Source organism: Bufo bufo, chromosome 4 (genome assembly GCF_905171765.1).
Source record: "Bufo bufo chromosome 4, aBufBuf1.1, whole genome shotgun sequence".
Lineage (NCBI taxonomy): Eukaryota > Metazoa > Chordata > Amphibia > Anura > Bufonidae > Bufo > Bufo bufo.
This window is the reverse complement of record NC_053392.1, coordinates 51426338-51447433: the sequence shown is the minus strand read 5'-3', so window position 1 is coordinate 51447433 and position 21096 is coordinate 51426338.

The window sequence follows — 21096 nt, the reverse complement described above, 5'->3', positions numbered from 1 at the left end:
CACATAGAGCACGATAGTGCCCTCCTATTCACAGAAAAATAGCGCATTTGTACCCATATAGTACCTACCTAGGTGCATAGAAAGTGCCATACTTTGGCTCTATGTCGGCACTGTATGACTGTGGCCAAAGTACTGTAGGTTTTCACTTTAGGTAGGTACTGTATGGCACCATAAGCAAGAAATACACCATTTATCTGTGCATAACATGGCGCTATCTGAGCACTGTATGACCGTGGGAAGACCTGGGCATACTATGCTCAGATAAGTTGTGTATTTAGTGTCTACAGTGCCCACAAAGTGCCATATCATACCTACCTAGAGCTAAAACGTGGGCAGAAAGTGCCATACTTTGCCTATAATTATACTCTGTCTACACAAGTATGGCGCTTTCCGAGTATGGGTTCTATATGGCACTATGTGGGCACGACAGGCACTAAATGCGCCATTTATCTGTGGATAGTATGGCACTATCTGCCCACAATCATACAGTGCCCACATAGAACCAAATATCGCCGTACCCACACTATTATATGGCAGTGCCCAGAGCGCCATATGTTGAGTATGTGGGCAGATAGTGCCCTACTATGCCCAGATAAATAGTGCCCTTAGTGACTGCAGTGCCACACTGTACCCACCTAGAGCCAATCTGTGCACAGAAAGTGCCATACTTTGTCCACAGTGACAAAGTGCCCTTTCTGTGCACAGTCTGGCTCCAGGTAGCCGGTAGGTATTCTACTACACGTGGGGGCACAGCGCTCATCTCTTTAGTAAAGAGTCTTTACTACCTTACATTCAGCTCCCGCCTCCAGCCTCCAGTAACAAGTGCGGGCGGCAGCGCTCACTCACTGACGTCACGCTCCTGCGCCGCCTAGTGGGAGGAGCAGGCGTGTGACGTCAGTGAGTGAGCGCCGCCCCCACACTGCCTGCTGTTACTGGAGCTTTACCCCCCTGATGGCGGCCCTGGCCGGCCCATAATTCGATCGGCCCACCGGGATTCTCCCGGTACTCCCGATGGCCAGTCCATCGCTGCATATGGGCCTGGACTTTATCACTGGTATCTGCGATCCAAGTACAGCAGTCCTCTCCTATAAACTCACAGAAACCCGCCCTTAGAAGCTAAAAGATAATCCAGTGCCATCTTTTCCTGTAAGACAAGGGTTGGGTTGATGCACCTGTTGGCAAAGGAAACAAGAGCGAAATATCATCATAATCAATGTTTAATTTCTCAACAGTTTTGCCACATATTCCTCTTTTATATGCTGCAAGTCTCCAGGCATCAGAATTAATGGACTCCATGTCCATGGGGTTGGGAAAGTTCTCCCCATCAAAATACTACTCCTCCCTTTGACCATAGATCGTTAGCGTCTTTGGTCAACCCTTGAACCTCCCAATAAGCTATGTCTGCTCATGTTGCAAATGTTTGGAGCTGGGACAACATTATGTTATTTTTCAGGTGTGAGCGGTACTAGCGAGGAATTTACAAAAACCTCGGTCGCGCAATTTTGTGTGACACGGGAGGCTGCTTTTGCATGCCTGTCTGCTAAGGCTACTTTCACACTTGCATTCGGAGCGGATCCGTCTGGTGTCTGCACAGACAGATCCGCTCCTATAATGCAAACAATGGGATCCGTTCAGAACGGATCCGTCTGCATTATCTTTCAGAAAAAATTCTAAGTCTGAAAGTTAGTCAGACGGATCCGTCCAGACTTTGCATTGAAAGTCAATGGGGGACGGATCCGTTTGGCTCTTCATGGCCAGGCGGACACCCGAACGCTGCAAGCTGCGTTCGGGTGTCCGTCTGCTGAGCGGAACGGAGGCCAAGCGGAGCCAGACTGAGGCATTCTGAGTGGATCCGCATCCACTTAGAATGCATTGGGGCTGTAAGGTTCCGTTCGGGGCCGCTTGTGAGAGCCTTCAAACGGAATTCACAAGTGGAACCCCGAACGCTAGTGTGAAAGTAGCCTAATCTGTTCCCCTGGGCAACTAGTGTCATTGAAGTTGTGTGTGCCTGACACTTAATGACTGCAATGGCCTCTGGGAGTTGAATTGCTGCAAGGAGATTTGAAATGAGTTGTGCATGCGCTACTGGTTTGCCTGTCTCTGTAGTGAACCCTCTATGCTGCCATATTACCCCAAAATCATGACACACCGAAAATGCGAATCTAGAGTCCGTGTACACATTTACTCGCTTGTCAGCCATAATTTTGCAAGCTCTAGCAAGTGCGATTAACTCTGCAGCTTGTGCTGATGAGACAGCGGCTGGCATGGCCTCAAGAACTCTATTTGGCAACTGTACAACTGCATAACCAGCATGAAATGTGTGATCATCTGGTCGGGTGTAGGAGCCATCTACAAAAACATCTTCAGCATCAGGAAAAGGAACACTTTGCAGGGTGGAGCGGGGGCTGGTAGCTATGTGAATTCGTTCTGCACATTCATGTTGTTCTGAAATCTCATCTTGTGGGCCCTTTAGCCCTAGGAGACAGTTCAAAAACAGCATTGGTGCAGTTGTTGGTGCGCAATAATGGACTTGGAGCCTTGGGGTGGTGGTAAGGATAACATCATATCCTGCCAACCTTTGGGCCGTCATGTGTTGTGTGGACAGATTTTTTTAAAAGATGTAGGACAGAGTGTGATGTGTACAGTGTGGTATCGTGTCCTAGTGTGATCGAGCTTGTCAATTCTACAGCCATTGCACATGCTGCCAAGGTCCTGAGACATGGTGGCATGCCCTGCACAGTGACTGGGAGTAGTTTGGATATATATGCAACAGGCCTCAACCGTCCTCCATGGTCTTGAGCTAACACAGCAGCTATGGTTTTGCAATTTTCACGTGCATACAGGTAAAATGGGACATTGTATTGTGGAATGCCCAATGTAGGGGCTGAAACAAGAGACATTTTTAACATCTCAAAAGCATCTATCATTTAAGACAGTGGATGGTAGTGGCTTCATTGCCATCTGATTCCCCATTATTACAAAAGGGAATGCTTCAGCTGCTATGAGAGGGGTATCTCCTAGTTCAAAACGCTTAATCTTTGCTTCCCTTGCATATATTGTTCTACTGGGCTGTGCAGACTTTACAATAGGTTGATTAGCATGCTCAGAGAAAACCTGTACTTCAGGTTCTGTAAAGCCAGGAACTTGTGGTACAGTTTAACTGTGCACATATCTCATCATCTAATTCTGTTGTTAATTTAGTTAATACAGGGTACAATGGCATGGAGTTCCAATGGGGGTTTTACCTTGCTGTCTTGTTTGTTTCACATGAGAGAGATGCCTAAATCTATTATTACATTTTATCCCAGTGAGGGTCTCCTTTGTACCGTGGAAAAGTGTCTATGTCATTCAGACATAGGCCCTTGATCATGGCAATCTGAAAAAGACCCTTCTTTTGGGAACGGGTCAGTACATTTCATTCCTTCTGTGGATTTACACATATTATCAACTCAAGGATCAGTATAAAATGGACCTAAACACCTCTGGAAAAAACATTTTTGGACTTTCCCCCAATTCATTTTTAGGAGACAGTTTTACCATAGAGTACATAATCCAAATAAGGTCGGCACTGCTCAAAGATTTGGCGGTGCGCTTGCGTGCCAGAAATCACAGAACTGGCTCAGCGTCCTCCGGCTCTGGCAGCGATATCTCCGGTGGTTCATAGCCTTCTTTTTTAGGCCAACGCCGAGACAGAAAAAAGCCAACACGAGGAGAGCCGGGAGCCATCACAAGCGAAACAGAGGCACCAAGGAAGACGCGATCCCAGGTAGGACACAAAACCTAATATTTAATCTGTCATCGAAAAGTCTAAGTCCGGCCCAGATGAACTTATTAGCGAGAGGTTTATCCTTCAGTCCAACTGGGAAACTGGATACGTTAACTCTAGATATGGACTTACAACGGTTTTTTCGCAACATGCGCCTCAGGGTGCATTTTCATCAAGAAACACAGGTTCCACAGCTACATGCTCTCACATTGAATGTTCCTACACTGACCGAATCAAGTCATGACATACTAACTTTGGGACAGTTCGGTTTGAGAATGAAGAGTAGAGATGTCGCGAACATAAAATTTTTCGTTCGCGAACGGCGAACGCGAATTTCTGCAAATGTTCGCGAACGGGCGAACCGCCATAGACTTCAATAGGCAGGCGAATTTTAAAACAGTGTGTGTATACGATCAGGTATGATGTTGTATCGATCAGGTAGTGTAAGGGTTACGCCCGCTTCACAGACATTGACAGACCAAACTCCCCTTTTAATGCAGTCCATTTGCCCAACCGCAAACTCCCCATTTGCACAAGGTTGGATACCAAGCTAGCCATGTCCCATTGATGTCATTGAAGGTTTCTTCCTCCACCCAGCCACATACAACACCAAGGGTCCCCGAAAGGTGAATTGAATAGATTTTTCGAAAAGGGGAGATGGTTAAAAAAAATGCTGGCTCTCTCCCTATTGTTTGAATCCACGGTCACTGCGTCTGCGCCGTGCAATTTACTCTCACACCCGATATGAGTGGTATTTTCTGTAGTTCTCTCTTCTCATCAGTTTAATCCCTGTTACGTCCCCAATCTGGGGTCCATTTATTAAATTGATTTTTCGAACGGGGAGATGGTTAAAAAAACGCTGGCTCCCTCTCCTTTGTTTGAATCCACGCCACGGTCACTGCGTCTGCGCCGTTTATCAATTTAATCCCTGTTACGTCCCCTATCCGGGGACATGTGTAGAATTGATTAACCATTGTCGAATTAACGAACCATTACGACATCCTGCAATAATTTAGTTCTGAGCTTTGTACTTGCTTTGTATTGGAATTGATGGGGATTTTTTAAATTGTCTGCATTATTTCTAATAAACTATTAAGAGACTTTATTATGATTTTTTTATTTTATGTATTAAAAACCCATACAACTTAAAAAAAAGAAAATAAAAAAACATTAATATTTTTTCTATGAAAAATTATCCAGCCGATCGCTTTTGGTCTGATCATAATGAAGCAACGGCCTTATCATCTGGGGTGTGGCAACATTGCCAACACACTCATAGAGGTGATGATCGCTTCATTGTGATACGCAAGCCCCTTCACCACAACAAGGTAACGATCATGAAGGGGAATTGACACTTGTATGTGCTTTTTTTATTTTATTTTTTTTGCAGCCACAGTGCAGCACCAGAGGCCAGAAAAATTAGGCATGTACACATGCCTGAAAAATAATGGCATTGTTGCAGCCGCTGTTGTAGCAGCGGCCGGAAAAATTTATGTTTTCAAGGCAGAAAGGTGACTAAAACATTCTGGCTTGAACCCTAGTTGGTGGCGGAGAATTCACGAAAGTCATCCGATATGCAGACATTAACCACCTCAGCTCCCCTAGCTTAAACACCCTTAATGACCAGGCCACTTTTTACACTTCTGCACTACACTACTTTCACCGTTTATTGCTCGGTCATGCAACTTACCACCCAAATGAATTTTACCTCCTTTTTTTCTCACTAATAGAGCTTTCATTTGGTGGTATTTCATTGCTGCTGACATTTTAACTTTTTTTGTTATTATTCGAAATTTAATGAAATTTTTGCAAAAAAATGACATTTTTCACTTTCAGTTGTATTTTTTTTTTTAAAAAACGACATCCATATATAAATTTTTCTCTAAATTTATTGTTCTACATGTCTTTGATTAAAAAAAATGTTTGGGTAAAAAAAAAATGGTTTGGGTAAAAGTTATAGCGTTTACAAACTATGGTACAAAAATGTGAATTTCCTCTTTTTGAAGCAGCTCTGACTTTGTGAGCACCTGTCATGTTTCCTGAGGTTCTACAATGGCCAGACAGTACAATCACCCCACAAATGACCCCATTTCGGAAAGTAGACACCCTAAGGTATTCGCTGATGGGCATAGTGAGTTCATTCTAGGGGCCTTAATGTGTGGTAAGTAGTTTGAAATCAAAATGTGTAAAAAATGACCTGTGAAATCCTAAAGGTGCTCTTTGGAATTTGGGCCCCTTTTCCCACCTAGGCTGCAAAAAAGTGTCACACATCTGGTATCGCCGTACTCAGGAGAAGTTGGGCAATGTGTTTTGGGGTGTCATTTTACATATACCCATGCTGGGTGAGATAAATATCTCGGCAAAAGACAACTTTTCCCATTTTTTTATACAAAGTTGGCATTTGACTAAGATATTTCTCTCACCCAGCATGGGTATATGTAAAATGACACCCCAAAACACATTGCCCAACTTCTCCTGAGTACGGCGATACCAGATGTGTGACACTTTTTTGCAGCCTAGGTGGGCAAAGGGGCCCACATTCCAAAGAGCACCTTTAGGATTTCACAGGTCATTTTTTACACATTTTGATTTCAAAATACTTCCCACACATTAGGGCCCCTAAATTGCCAGGGCAGTATAACTACCCCACAAGAGACCCCATTTTGGAAAGAAGACACGCCAAGGTATTCCGTGAGGGGCATGACGAGTTCCTAGAATTTTTTATTTTTTGTCACAAGTTAGCGGAAAATGATGATTTTTTTTTGTTGATTTTTTTTTATTACAAAGTCTCATATTCCACTAACTTGTGACAAAAAATAAAAACTTCCATGAACTCACTATGCCCATCAAGAAATACCTTGGGGTGTCTTCTTTCCAAAATGGGGTCACTTGTGGGGTAGTTATACTGCCCTGGCATTTTAGGGGCCCTAATGTGTGGTAAGTAGTTTGAAATCAAAATGTGTAAAAAATGACCTGTGAAATCCGAAAGGTGCTCTTTGGAATGTGGGCCACTTTGCCCACCTAGGCTGCGAAAAAGTGTCACACATGTGGTATCGCCGTACTCAGGATAAGTTGGGCAATGTGTTTTGGGGTGTCATTTTACATATACCCATGCTGGGTGAGAGAAATATCTCGGTCAAATGTCAACTTTGAATAAAAAAATGGGAAAAATTGTCTTTTGCCGAGATATTTATCTCACCCAGCATGGGTATATGTAAAATGACACCCCAAAACACATTGCCCAACTTCTCCTGAGTACGGCGATACCACATGTGTGACACTTTTTTGCAGCCTAGGTGCGCAAAGGGGCCCACATTCCAAAGAGCACCTTTCGGATTTCACAGGCCATTTTTTACACATTTTGATTTCAAACTACTTCTCACGCATTAGGGCCCCTAGAATGCCAGGGCAGTATAACTACCCCACAAGTGACCCCATTTTGGAAAGAAGACACCCCAAGGTATTTCGTGATGGGCATAGTGAGTTCATGGAAGTTTTTATTTTTTGGTCACAAGTTAGTGGAATATGAGACTTTGTAAGAAAAAAATAAATTAAAAAAAATCATCATTTTCTGCTAACTTGTGACAAAAAATAAAAAATTCTAGGAACTCGCCATTCCCCTCACGGAATACCTTGGGGTGTCTTCTTTCCTAAATGGGGTCACTTATGGGGTAGTTATACTGCCCTGGCATTTTAGGGGCGCTAATTCGTGCGAAGTAGTTTGAAATCAAAATCTGTAAAAAATGCCCTGTGAAATCCAAAAGGTGCTCTTTGGAATGTGGGCCCCTTTGCCCACCTAGGCTGCAAAAAAGTGTCACACATGTGGTATCTCCATACTCAGGAGAAGTAGGGCAATGTGTTTTGGGGTGTCTTTTTACATATACCCATGCTGGGTGAGATAAATATCTCGGCAAAAGACAACTTTTCCCATTTTTTTATACAAAGTTGGCATTTGACCAAGATATTTATCTCACCCAGCATGGGTATATGTAAAATGACACCCCAAAACACATTGCCCAACTTCTCCTGAGTATGGCGATACCACATGTGTGACACTTTTTTGCAGCCTAGATGCGCAAAGGGGCCCAAATTCCTTTTATGAGGGCATTTTTAGACATTTGGATCCAAGACTTCTTCTCACGCTTTAGGGCCCCTAAAATGCCAGGGCAGTATAAATACCCCACATGTGACCCCATTTTGGAAAGAAGACACCCAGTGGTATTCAATGAGGGCCATGGCGAGTTCATAGAATTTTTTATTTTTTTTGGCACAAGTTAGCGGAAATTGATTTTTTTTTAGTTTTTTCTCACAAAGTCTCCCTTTCCGCTAACTTGGGACAAAAATTTCAATCTTTCATGGACTCAATATGCCCTTTAGCGAATACCTTGTGGTGTCTACTTTCCGAAATGGGGTCACATGTGGGGTATTTATACTGCCCTGGCATTTTAGGGGCCCTAAAGCGTGAGAAGAAGTCTGGAATATAAATGACTAAAAATTTTTACGCATTTGGATTCCGTGAGGGGTATGGTGAGTTCATGTGATATTTTATTTTTTGACACAAGTTAGTGGAATATGAGACTTTGTAAGAAAAAAAAAAAAAAACTATTTCCGCTAACTTGGGCCAAAAAAATGTCTGAATGGAGCCTTACAGGGGGGTGATCAATGACAGGGGGGTGATCAGGGAGTGTATATGGGGTTATCACCCCCTGTCATTGATCACCCCCCTGTAAGGCTCCATTCAGATGTCCGTATGAGTTTTGCGGATCCACGGTGTCCGCGGTGTCTGCAAAACACATACGGACTTCTGAATGGAGCCTTACAGGGGGGTGATCAATGACAGGGGGGTGATAAATGACAGGGGGTGATCAGGGAGTCTATATGGGGTGATCACCCCCCTGTAAGGCTCCATTCAGATGTCCGTATGTGTTTTGCTGATCCGATCCATGTATCCGTGGATCCGTAAAAAACATACGGACGTCTGAATGGAGCCTTACAGGGCGGTGATCAATGACAGGGGGGTGATCAATGACAGGGGGTTGAAGAGGGAGTGTATATGGGGTTATCACCCCCTGTCATTGATCACCCCCCTGTAAGGCTCCATTCAGACGTCCGTATGTGTTTTGCGGATCCGCGGTGTCCGCGGTGTCCGCAAAACACATACAGACTTCTGAATGAAGCCTTACAGGGGGGTGATCAATGACAGGGGGGTGATCAATGACAGGGGGGTGATCAGGGAGTCTATATGGGGTGATCACCCCCCTGTCATTGATCACCCCCCTGTAAGGCTCCATTCAGATGTCCGTATGTGTTTTGCGGATCCGATCCATGTATCCGTGGATCCGTAAAAAAAATACGGACGTCTGAATGGAGCCTTACAGGTGGGGATCAATGACAGGGGGGTGATCAGGGAGTCTATATGGGGTGATCACCCCCCTGTAAGGCTCCATTCAGATGTCTGTATGTGTTTTGCGGATCCGATCCATGTATCCGTGGATCCGTAAAAAACATATGGACGTCTGAATGGAGCCTTACAGGGGGGTGATCAATGACAGGGGGGTGATCAGGGAGTCTATATGGGGTGATCACCCCCCTGTAAGGCTCTATTCAGATGTTCGTATGTGTTTTGCGGATCCGATCCATGTATCCGTGGATCTGTAAAAAACATACGGACGTCTGAATGGAGCCTTACAGGGGGGTTATCAATGACAGGGGGGTGATCAATGACAGGGGGGTGATCAGGGAGTCTATATGGGGTGATCACCCCCCTGTCATTGATCACCCCCCTGTAAGGCTCCATTCAGATGTCCGTATGTGTTTCGCGGATCCGATCCATGTATCCGTGGATCCGTAAAAAACATACGGACGTCTGAATGGAGCCTTACAGGGGGGGATCAATGACAGGGGGGTGATTAGGGAGTCTATATGGGGTGATCACCCCCCTGTAAGGCTCCAGTCAGACGTCTGTATGTGTTTTGCAGATCCGATCCATGTATCCGTGGAGCCGTAAAAAACATACGGACGTCTGAATGGAGCCTTACAGGGGGTGATCAATGACAGGGGGGTGATCAATGACAGGGGGGTGATCAGGGAGTCTATATGGGGTGATCACCTCCGTCATTGATCACCCCCCTGTAAGGCTCCATTCAGACGTCCGTATGTGTTTTGCGGATCCGATTCATGTATCTGTGGATCCGTAAAAAACATACGGACGTCTGAATGGAGCCTTACAGGGAGGTGATCAATGACAGGGGGGTGATCACCCCCGTCATTGATCACCCCCCTGTAAGGCTCCATTCAGACGTCCGTATGTGTTTTGCGGAACCGATCCATGTATCCGTGGATCCGTAAAAAACATACGGATGTCTGAATGGAGCCTTACAAGGGGGTGATCAATGACAGGGGGGTGATCAATGACAGGGGGGTGATCAGGGAGTCTATATGGGGTGATCAGGGGTGATCAGGGGTTAATAAGGGGTTAATAAGTGACAAGGGGGGTGTAGTGTAGTGGTGTTTGGTGCTGCTACTTATTACTGAGCTGCCTGTGTCCTCTGGTGGTCGATCCAAGCAAAAGGGACCACCAGATGACCAGGTAGCAGGTATATTAGACACTGTTATCAAAACAGCGTCTAATATACCTGTTAGGGGTTAAAAAAATCGCATCTCCAGCCTGCCAGCGAACGATCGCCGCTGGCAGGCTGGAGATCCACTCGCTTACCTTCCGATCCTGTGAACGCGCACGCCTGTGTCCTCGCGAGAGGACGCGTATATGTGTCCAGGAGGAATGAATCGACCGCCTACAGGACGCGTCCCTGCATTCGGCGGTCTGGATGCGGTTAATGAGGCCTATAAACTGTACAACTCAATTGAAAAATATGGTTGCATAAGTGTGCTCACCCTTAAACTAATACTTTGTTGAAGCACCTTTTTATTTTATTACAGCACTCAGTCTTTTTGGGTATGAATCTATCAGCATGGCACATTTTGACTTGGCAAGATTTGCCCACTCTTCTTTGCCCACTCCAAATCTGTCAGATTGCGAGGGCATCTCCTGTGCACAGCCCTTTTCAGATCACCCCACAGATTTTCAATCGGATTCAGGTCTGGGCTCTTTCTGGGCCATTCCAAAACTTTAATCTTCTTCTGGTAAAGCCATTCCTTTGTTGATTTGGATGTATGCTTTGGGTCGTTGTCATGATGAAAGATGAAGTTCCTCTTCATGTTCAGCTTTCTAGCAGAAGCCGGAAGGTTTTGTGCCAATATTGACTGGTATTTGGAACTGTTCATAATTCCCTCTAGCTTAACTAAGGTCCCAGTTCCAGCAGAAGAAAAACAGCCCCAAAGCATGATGCTGCCACCACCATGCTTCACTGTGGGTATGGTGTTCTTTTGGTGATGTACAGTGTTGTTTTTGCGCCAAACATATCTTTTGGAAATATGGCCAAAAAGTTCAACCTTAGTTTCATCAGACCATAACACCTTTTTCCACATGCTTTTTGGAGACTTCAGATGTGTTTTTGCAAAATGTAGCCTGGCTTGGATGCTTTTCTTCATAAAAAAAGGCTTTAGTCTTACCACTCTACCCCATAGCCAAGACATATGAAGAATACGAGAGATTCTTGTTACATGTACCACACAGCTAGTACTTGCCAGATATTCCTGCAGATCCTTTAATGTTGCTGTAGGCCTCTTGGTAGCCTCCTAGACCAGTTTTCTTCTCGTCTTTTCATCAGTTTTGGAGGGACGTCCAGTTTTTGGTAATGTCACTGTTGTGCCATATTTTCTCCACTTGATGATGACTGTCTTCACTGTGTTCTATGGTATATCTAATGCCTTGGAAATTCTTTTGTACCCTTCTCCTGACTAATCCCTTTTAACAATGAGATCCCTCTAATGCTTTGGAAGCTCTCTGTGGACCATGGCTTTTGCTGTGGGATGCGACTAAGAAAATTTCAGGAAAGACCAACTAGAGCAGCTGAACTTTATTTGGGGTTAATCAGAGGCACTTTAAATGATGGCAGGTGTATGCTGACTCCTATTTAACATGATTTTGAATGTGATTCCTTAATTCTGAACACAGCTACATCCCCAGTTATAAGAGGGTGTGCACACTTATGCAACCACATTATTTTAGTTTTTTGGGGTTTTCTTCCCTCCACCTAAAAGATTTCAGTTTGTTTGTCAATTGAGTGATACAGTTTATAGGTCACATTAAAGGTGGAAAAAGTTCAGAAATGATTTATCTTTGTCTCACTTTTTTACAGCACAGAAACCTGACATTTTAACAGGGGTGTGTAGTAGAGTTGAGCGGACACCTCAATTTGGTTCTGGACGCAAACTTGACCCGAATTTGACCCCGAACCCCATTGAAGTCAAAGGGGACCCGAACTTTTGGGCACTAAAATGGCTCTAAAATAGTCCTGGAAATGGCTAGAGGGTTGCAAAAGGCATCAAAATGTGCTTAAGAGGATGGCAACTGTTCTGCAAACAAATGTGGATACGGAAAGGACTTAAAATAACATAAAATACAGAAAAATTAAATATAACAATCTGGATCTAGGAGTAGGAGGTTGAGGAGGCGGTGGATGGGTGGATGTGGCGGTGTAGGTTGACGTGGCGGTGTAGGTGGAAGCGGCGGTGAAGGAGGAATAGGTAGCCAACACTGATTTGTGTTATTTATTATTTTTAAATTGGGGTATCCCCATTGGGGGATTACTGTGTAGTCGCAATTGTGTTGCCAACGTCCGCAATAACTGTCAGCTGTTAAACAGCACTTCAAGTTTTACAGTGGGTTGATGGAATAAGTCCCCCACTATGAAATGACACCAATTGATAATCAGATATAGCTGTCAACTAGACCGAGTTGGCAACAATATTTGCAGACGCGGCACGGCAATAGGTTGCCTCCATAGTTTTTAGAGTGAGCGATTGTGCACATCGCCTCTAATTGACTAAATAATCACCTCCAACAGTGGATTGTTGACTGTGTTTTTAACACCTTAGTAGCCATTTTGTTTCTTTGTCTGTAGTCCAATAAGTTGTGATTCACATTCACATCTAGTGGCACATTTTAATGATTATTACAATAAAAGTGAAGTATTAGTTTGCACCCGGGCCAAGACAGGTTCTATTGCCTACTTAGGCATTTGTAAATAAAGTTGTTAATTAACCTTGCCCAGGTCAGGTCCTGTATTTATGGATTAATCCCCCAAAATATTGGGACATATAACAAAATAAAACAAAGAATAAGTGCTCTTTAGTACAAGAATGGATAGTTGAGGCTGGTATAAATGTCTATTCTGCACAAGGTACGGACAAGTCCTGTGGGATCCATGCCTGGTTCATTTTAATAAACGTAAGCTTGTCCACATTGGCTGCGGCCTGTGATAATGTTCTCTGCCGTGCTAAACACACGTTCACACTATACACTGGCTGCAGGGCAGGTCAGCACCTCCAAGGCTTACACAGCTTTTCCACATTTTGGCCATGCTAACCCTGCCTTTTCAGGTGCTGGCAGTGCCCCACCTGCGTTGACGACTTCTTCCTCCTCCTCTGCCTTCGCCTTGTGCCTCCACTGTGCCCCCGCTGTCAGGTGGGAATGCTATCATCAGCGTGCGCTTGTAGTAGCACAACTTCCGATCAGTAACAGATGTTTCCACTAAATTTTGTTCCCTGTCAGCAATGCAGAGCAGGGGTTCATTCACGGCAAAAGGGGGTTCATGTCACCCAGCAATAGAGCAGAGGATTTTGAGAGATTTAGGCCCATGTCACCCAGGCACAGCAGGGGTTCATTCACGGTAAAAGGGGGTTCATGTCACCCAGCAATAGAACAGAGGATTTTGAGAGATTTAGGCCCATGTCACCCAGGCACAGCATGGGTTCATTCACTGCAAAAGGTAGTTCAAGTCACCCAGCAATAGAACAAAGGATTTTGAGCGATTTATTCCCCTGTCACCCAGGCACATTAGGGGTTCATTCACGGCAAAAGTGGGTTCTTGTCACCCAGCAATAGAACAGAGGATTTTGAAAGACTTAGGACCCTGTCACTCAGGCAAAAGTGGGTTCTTGTCACCCAGCAATAGAACAGAGGATTTTGAAAGACTTAGGACCCTGTCACTCAGGCACAGCAGGGGTTCATTCACGGTAAAAGGTGGTTCATGTCATCCAGCAATAGAACTGTGGATTTTGAGATATTTAGGCCCCTGTCACCCAGGCACAGCAGGGGTTCATTCATAGCAAAAGGGGGTTCATGTCACCCAGCAATAGAACAGAGGATTTTGATAGATTTAGGCCCCTGTAATCCAGGCACAGCAGAGGTTCATTCGCGGCAAAAGGGGGATCTTGTCACCCAGCAATAGAACAGAGGATTTTAAGAGATTTAGGCCCCTGTCACCCAGGCTCAGCAGGGGTTTGTATACGCCAAAAATTGTAAAATGTCACCCGACAATTGAAAATAAGTTTTTTTTTCAATTTAGGGCACTAAAATTGGCACTTTTTTGCATTAAAATGGCTATAAAATAGTCCTTGAAAAGGTAGAGGGATGTAAAAGGCAGTAAAATGTGCTTAAGAGCATGGCAACTGCTCTGCAAACAAATGTGGATAGGGAAATAACTTAAAATAAAATAAAATAACTAAAAATTACAAATGAGTAACCTGCAACTCAGAGAAGGAGGTGGATATGGATTCGGAGGTTGAGGAGGCGGTGAATGTGGCGTTGTAGGTGGAGGCAGCAATGGAGGAGGAGGTAGCAACAATGTTTTTTTTTATTTTTTATTGGGGTAGGTAGCCCCCCAAATATTGTGACAAATAAAAAAAAGAAAACAAAGAAACATTGCACTTGACTTGAGTACAAGAATGTACAGTTGTGGCCAAAAGTTTTGAGAATTACATAAATATTGGAAATTGGAAAAGTTGCTGCTTAAGTTTTTATAATAGCAATTTGTATATACTCCAGAATGTTATGAAGAGTGATCAGATGAATTGCATAGTCCTTCTTTGCCATGAAAATTAACTTAATCCCAAAAAAAACTTCTTGTTAACTTAAAAACGTCTTGTTAACTCAGGTGAGAATGTTGACGAGCACAAGGCTGGAGATAATTATGTCAGACTGATTGGGTTAAAATGGCAGACTTGGCATGTTAAAAGGAGGGTGATGCTTGAAATCATTGTTCTTCCATTGTTAACCATGGTGACCTGCAAAGAAACGCGTGCAGCCATCATTGCGTTGCATAAAAATGGCTTCACAGGCAAGGATATTGTGGCTACTAAGATTGCACCTCAATCAAAAATTTTTAGGATCATCAAGAACTTCAAGTAAAGAGGTTCAATTCTTGTTAAGAAGGTTTCAGGGCGTCCAAGAAAGTCCAGCAAGCTCCAGGATCGTCTCCTAAAGAGGATTCAGCTGCGGGATCGGAGTGCCACCAGTGCAGAGCTTGCTCAGGAATGGCAGCAAGCAGGTGTGAGCGCATCTGCACGCACAGTGAGGCGAAGACTTTTGGAAGATGGCCTGGTGTCAAGAAGGGCAGCAAAGAAGCCATCAGGGACAGATTGATCTTCTGCAGAAAGTATGGTGAATGGACTGCTGACGACTGGGGCAAAGTCATATTCTTAGATGAAGCCTCTTTCCGATTGTTTGGGGCATCTGGAAAAAGGCTTGCCCGGAGAAGAAAAGGTGAGCGCTACCATCAGTCCTGTGTCATGCCAACAGTAAAGCATCCTGAGACCATTCATGTGTGGGGTTGCTTCTCATCCAAGGGAGTGGGCTCACTCACAATTTTGCCCAAAAACACAGCCATAAATAAAGAATGGTACCAAAACACCCTCCAACAGCAACTTCTTCCAACAATCCAACAACTGTTTGGTGAAGAACAATGCATTTTCCAGCACGATGGAGCACCGTGCCATAAGGCAAAATTGATAACTAAGTGGCTCGGGGACCAAAACGTTGACATTTTGGGTCCATGGCCTGGAAACTCCCCAGATCTTAATCCCATTGAGAACTTGTGGTCAATCCTCAAGAGGCGGGTGGACAAACAAAAACCCACTAATTCTGACAAACTCCAAGAAGTGATTATGAAAGAATGGGTTGCTATCAGAAGTTGATTGAGAGCATGCCCAGTCGATTTGCAGAGGTCCTGAAAAAGAAGGGCCAACACTGCAAATACTGACTCTTTGCATAAATGTTATGTATATGTTGATAAAAGCCGTTGAAACGTATGAAGTGCGTGTAATTATATTTCACTACATCACAGAAACAACTGAAACAAAGAACTAAAAGCAGTTTAGCAGCAAACTTTGTGAAAACTAATATTTTTGTCATTCTCAAAACTTTTGGCCACGACTGTATGTTTGATAGTTGTATAAATCTCTATTCTGCATAAGGTACAGACAAGTCTTGTGGGATCCAAGCCTGGTTCATTTTAATGAACGTGAGCTTGTCCACGTTGACTGTGGACAGGCGGCTGCGCTTGTCTGTGATGACGCCCCCTGCCGTTCTAAACACACGTTCAGATAATACACTGTCTACAGGGCAGGCCAGCACCTCCAGGGCGTAAAGTGCAAGCACAGGCCATGTGCCCAATTTGGAGACCCAGAAGTTGAAGGGGGAAGACCTGTCATTCAATACGTGTAAGCGTGTGCACACATACTGCTCCACCATGTTGGTGAAATGCTGTCTCCTGCTAAGACGTTCCATATCAGCTGGTGGTGCTGGTTGTTGTAGCGTGCAAGCAAAGCTTTTACACATGTTGGCCATGCTAACCCTGCCTTCTGAGGTGCTGGCGGTGCCCCAGCTGCGTTGGCAACCTCTTCCTTATCCTCTGCCTTCGCCTTGTGCTTCCACTGTACCCCCCTGTCAGGTGGGAATGCCACCAGCAGCACGTCTACCAGCGTGCGTGTGTACTCGCGCATCTTACGATCACGCTCCAGTGACGGAATTAAGGACGATACGTTGTCCTTGTAACGGGGATCCAGCAGCGTGGTCACCCAGTAATCAGCACAAGTTATAATGTGGGCAACTCTGCGGTCGTTGCGGAGACACTGCAGCATGTAATCGCTCATGTGTGCAAGGCTGCCCAGAGGCAACGAAAAGCTGTCCTCTGTGGGAGGTGTATCGTCTGTGTCCTCTGTAGTATCCCCCCATCCAAGCACCAGTGATGGCCATGAGCTGGTCTGGGTGCCACCCTGCTGTGAACATGGTCCCTCCTCCTCCATCTCCTCATCTTCCACCTCCTCATCCTTAAGAACTGTGCCCTGGCTGGACAATTGCGTACCTTGGGTTTGTGGGTGCAGGAACCCACCCTCGGAGCCACTTGGGAATGACTGACCCGAAACCCTACAAAATGATCCCTCTTCCTCCTCCTTCTCCTCCTGTGCCACATCCTCTTCCATCATCGCCATGAGCATTTTTTCAAGGAGGCATAGAAGTGGGATAGTAATGCTGAGAACGGCGTTATCAGCACTGGCCATGTTGGTGGAGTACTCGAAACAGCGCAACAAGGAAGACAGGTCTCGCATGCAGGCCCAGTCATTGGTGGTGAAGTGGTGCTGTCCCGCCGAGCGACTCACCCATGCGTGCTGCAGCTGAAACTCCACTATCGCCTGCTGCTGCTCGCACAGTCTCGCCAGCATGTGCAAGGTGGAGTTCCACCTTGTGGGCACGTGGCATATGAGGCGGTGAGCGGAAGGCCGAAGTTACGCTGCAGCGCTGACAGGCGAGCAGCAGCAGGGTGAGAACGCCGAAAGCGCGCACAGACGGCCCGCACTTTATGCAGCAGCTCTGACATGTCGGGGAAATTTTTAAGGAATCTCTGCACCACCAAATTCAGCACATGCGCCACACGCGGCAAGGGATGTGCGTCAAACCGGCAAGTCCCAGAGCTGCTACGATATTTCGCCCATTATCGCACACCACCAGGCCGGGCTTGAGGCTGACTGGCACAAACCACTCATCGGTCTGTTGTTCAAGGCCCGTACACAGCTCCTGCCTGGTGTGTGGTTTGTCCCCCAAACAAATAAGTTTTAAAACTGCCTGCTGTCGTTTACCCCTGGCTGTGCTGAAGTTGGTGGTGAAGGTGTTACGCTGACCAGATGAGGAGCTGGTAGAGGATGAGGAAGCAGAGTAGGAGGAGGAAGCAAAAGGAGGCAAACTAAAGCGCCCTGCAATCCTCCGTGGTGGAAGGACGTGCGCCAAACTGCTATACGCCTCAGGCCCAGCCGCCACTGCATTTACCCAGTGTGCTGTTATGGAGATATAACGGCCCTGACCGTGCTTACTGGTCCACGTATCCATAGTCAGGTGCACCTTGCCACAGATGGCGTTGCGCAGTGCACACCTGATTTTGTCCCCTACTTGGTTGTGAAGGGAAGGGATGGCTCGCATTGACAAGTAGTGGCGGCTGGGCACGACGTACTGTGGGACAGTCACCGCCATAAGGCCTTTAAAACTATCCGTCTCCACCAGACGGAATGACAGCATTTCAAAGGCAAGTAATTTAGAAATGCTGGCATTCAGGGCTAGCGATCGCGGGTGGGTAGGGGGGTACTTCCTCTTCCTCTCCAGCGTTTGGGATATAGAGAGCTGAACGCTTGCGTGGGACATTGTGGAGATGCTTGGTGACCCAGGTGTTGGTGTTGCTGGCAGATCCTCTGTTTGTGGGGTGCCAGGTGGCACTGTCACTCCAGAGGTGGATGAAGAGGCCGTGACTGCAGCAGAAGAGGAAGCAGGAGGAGACAGAGACCTTTCTTGGTTTTTGAGGTGTCTACTCCACTGCAGCTCGTGCTTTGCACTTAAATGCCTGGTCATGCAGGTTGTGCTCAGGTTGAGAATGTTTATGCCTCACTTCAGGCTCTAATTGCACAGCGTGCAAACCACTCGTGTCTTGTTGTCAGCACATTGTCTGAAGAACTGCCACGCCAGGGAACTCCTTGGAGCTGGCTTTGGTGTGCTCGGTCCCTTGCTGCGATGGGCAGTAGGAAGAGTACTGTCTAGAGGACGGCCGCTCCGCTTTTGCACTCTGCTCTCTCTTCTGCTGTTCTAGTGGCTCTGTGCGACCACCGCCTCTTCCTCTGAACGACATCGGTCACTCGCATAACCTTGATTCCATGTGGGGTCGAGGACCTCATCGTCCTCCACATCATCTTCCACCCAGTCTTCACTCTTGACTTCCTTGTCGGTCTGCACGCTTTCGAAAACCCCAGCAGTTGGCACCTGTGTTTCGTCATAATCCGAGACGTGCTGCGATGGTCCTCCCATGTACTGATCTTGAAAAATATGTGGTTGGGCATCGGTGCACTCAATCTCTTCCACTTCTGGGGCAGGGCTAGGTGGATGGCCCTGGGAAACCCTGCTAACAGAGTCATCAAAAAGCAGAAGAGACTGCTGCATGACTTTGGGCTCAGACTGCTTGGCTGATTTGCAAGGGGGTGAGGTGAAAGACTGATGGACATCGGCTGCAGGTGTCAACTGTGGTCTTTCAGCAGGAGACTGGGTGGGAGACAATGTGAAGGAACTGGATCCACTGTCAGCAACCCAATCTACTATCGCCTGTACTTGTTCAGGCCTCACCATTCGTAGAGCAACATTAGGCCCTACCAAATACCGCTGCAGGTTTTGTCGCCTACTCGCACCTGAGGAAGGGGTTTCACTTTTGCTTGTAGCTGGCACAGATCGACCACGTCCTCTCCCTGCAACAGGAGCTCCTCCAGCAGCACCACGACCTGGGCCACGTCCCTTATTTGACGCTCTCCTCATATTTTTGGAATTTAGGATCTTGCCCTTAATGGGTGTTTAATTAAAAGTAAAAAAGAAAGACAGTATGTAAAGGGTGTATCTCACATGGCCTGAACCAGACTAGGCCTCAATTAAAGATTTCTTTGCACAAAATGGCTGTATTTCAAAAGGCTGTATGTCAAATGCCTAATTCAAACCCCTGTATGTATAGAGGGGTATCTCACACGGTCTGAACCTGTGTAGGCCTGAAGTAAATATATCTTTGCACAAAAAGGCTGTATTTCAAATGGCTGTATTTCAAATGCCTAATTCAAACCCCTGTATGTAGAGGTGGTATCTCACAGGGCCTAAACCTCTGTAGGCCTGAATTCAATATTGATGCACCAAATGGCGGTATTTGAAATCTCTGAATGTAACCCAAATGTATTAAGGGTGTATCTCACAATGACATCTGCATCAAAGGCTGCCAACTAAATTTTTGGAGCCCAAACGACCGTTTGTTTAACAACTAAATTTGACAACAGTATATAAGCTTGTAATTTCACACGTGCTGATGCTGCAAGGCCTGAAAATAGTGGTTTTTGTCAAATAAGTGTGTTTTTCAAACCCCAGAAAATGATGGGTGTATTTCTAGCTTAAATTGCACACTGACTAATACAGATGTTGTAGATTGCCCAAAAAGTTTTTTTTAGCTAACAGAATATGAATGCTGTATATATTAAACTTGAATTTAACACTTGCAGATCTGGCAAATACAGTTTTTTTTTTTTTTTTAAGTGTGTTTTTCAAACCCCAGAAAATGATGGGTGTATTTCTAGCTTAAATTGCACACTAACTAATACAGATGTTGTAGATTGCCCAAAAAGAGTTTTTTTTGCTAACAGACTATGAATGCTGTATATATTTAACTTGAATTTAACACTTTCAGATCTGGCAAATACTGTTTTTTGAAGAAAAAAAATGTGTTTTTCAAACCCCAGAAAATGATGGGCGTATTTCTACCTTAAATTGCACACTGACTAATCCAGATGTTGTAGTTTGCCCCAAAAAATTTGTGATTTGCAATGTCCCAAAAGCTCAGATGCAGTGCTGGTGCACTGAGCATGCATAAAATGGCCGCCGCCACCCATCTAACTAACAGAATTCTAAAAGTTAGTATTTTTGGTCAATGAGCTCAGGGCAGGGTAAAACGATAGTGTCCTGCACCCACACAACTATTTGTCTGTAGATCGCTGAGTTAGATTCTTTCCTATTCTCTCCCTGAAATCACAAGTCCAGCAGCAGCATCCTCTCCCTACACTTGTAACAGCAGAGTACAATGAAATGGAAGCAGTCGGCACTTCTCTCCGGAATCGTGGTGCTCGCGTCAGGGCAAGAAAAACCCACTTCAAACTTAAAAAAGAAAGACCGGCACTCAACTTCTTGTTCAACATACCTTCGCTTTATTTGAGCATGGAGGAGACACAGCACAGAAGCGACACGTGTTTCGGCTCGAAAGCGAGCCTTTTTCAAGCATAGCAAATCTCTATACGAAACACATTTAAATAGTGCGCCATCCCGGCGTCAAAACGTGTTGACGTCACATCACCATGGAAACAGGAAT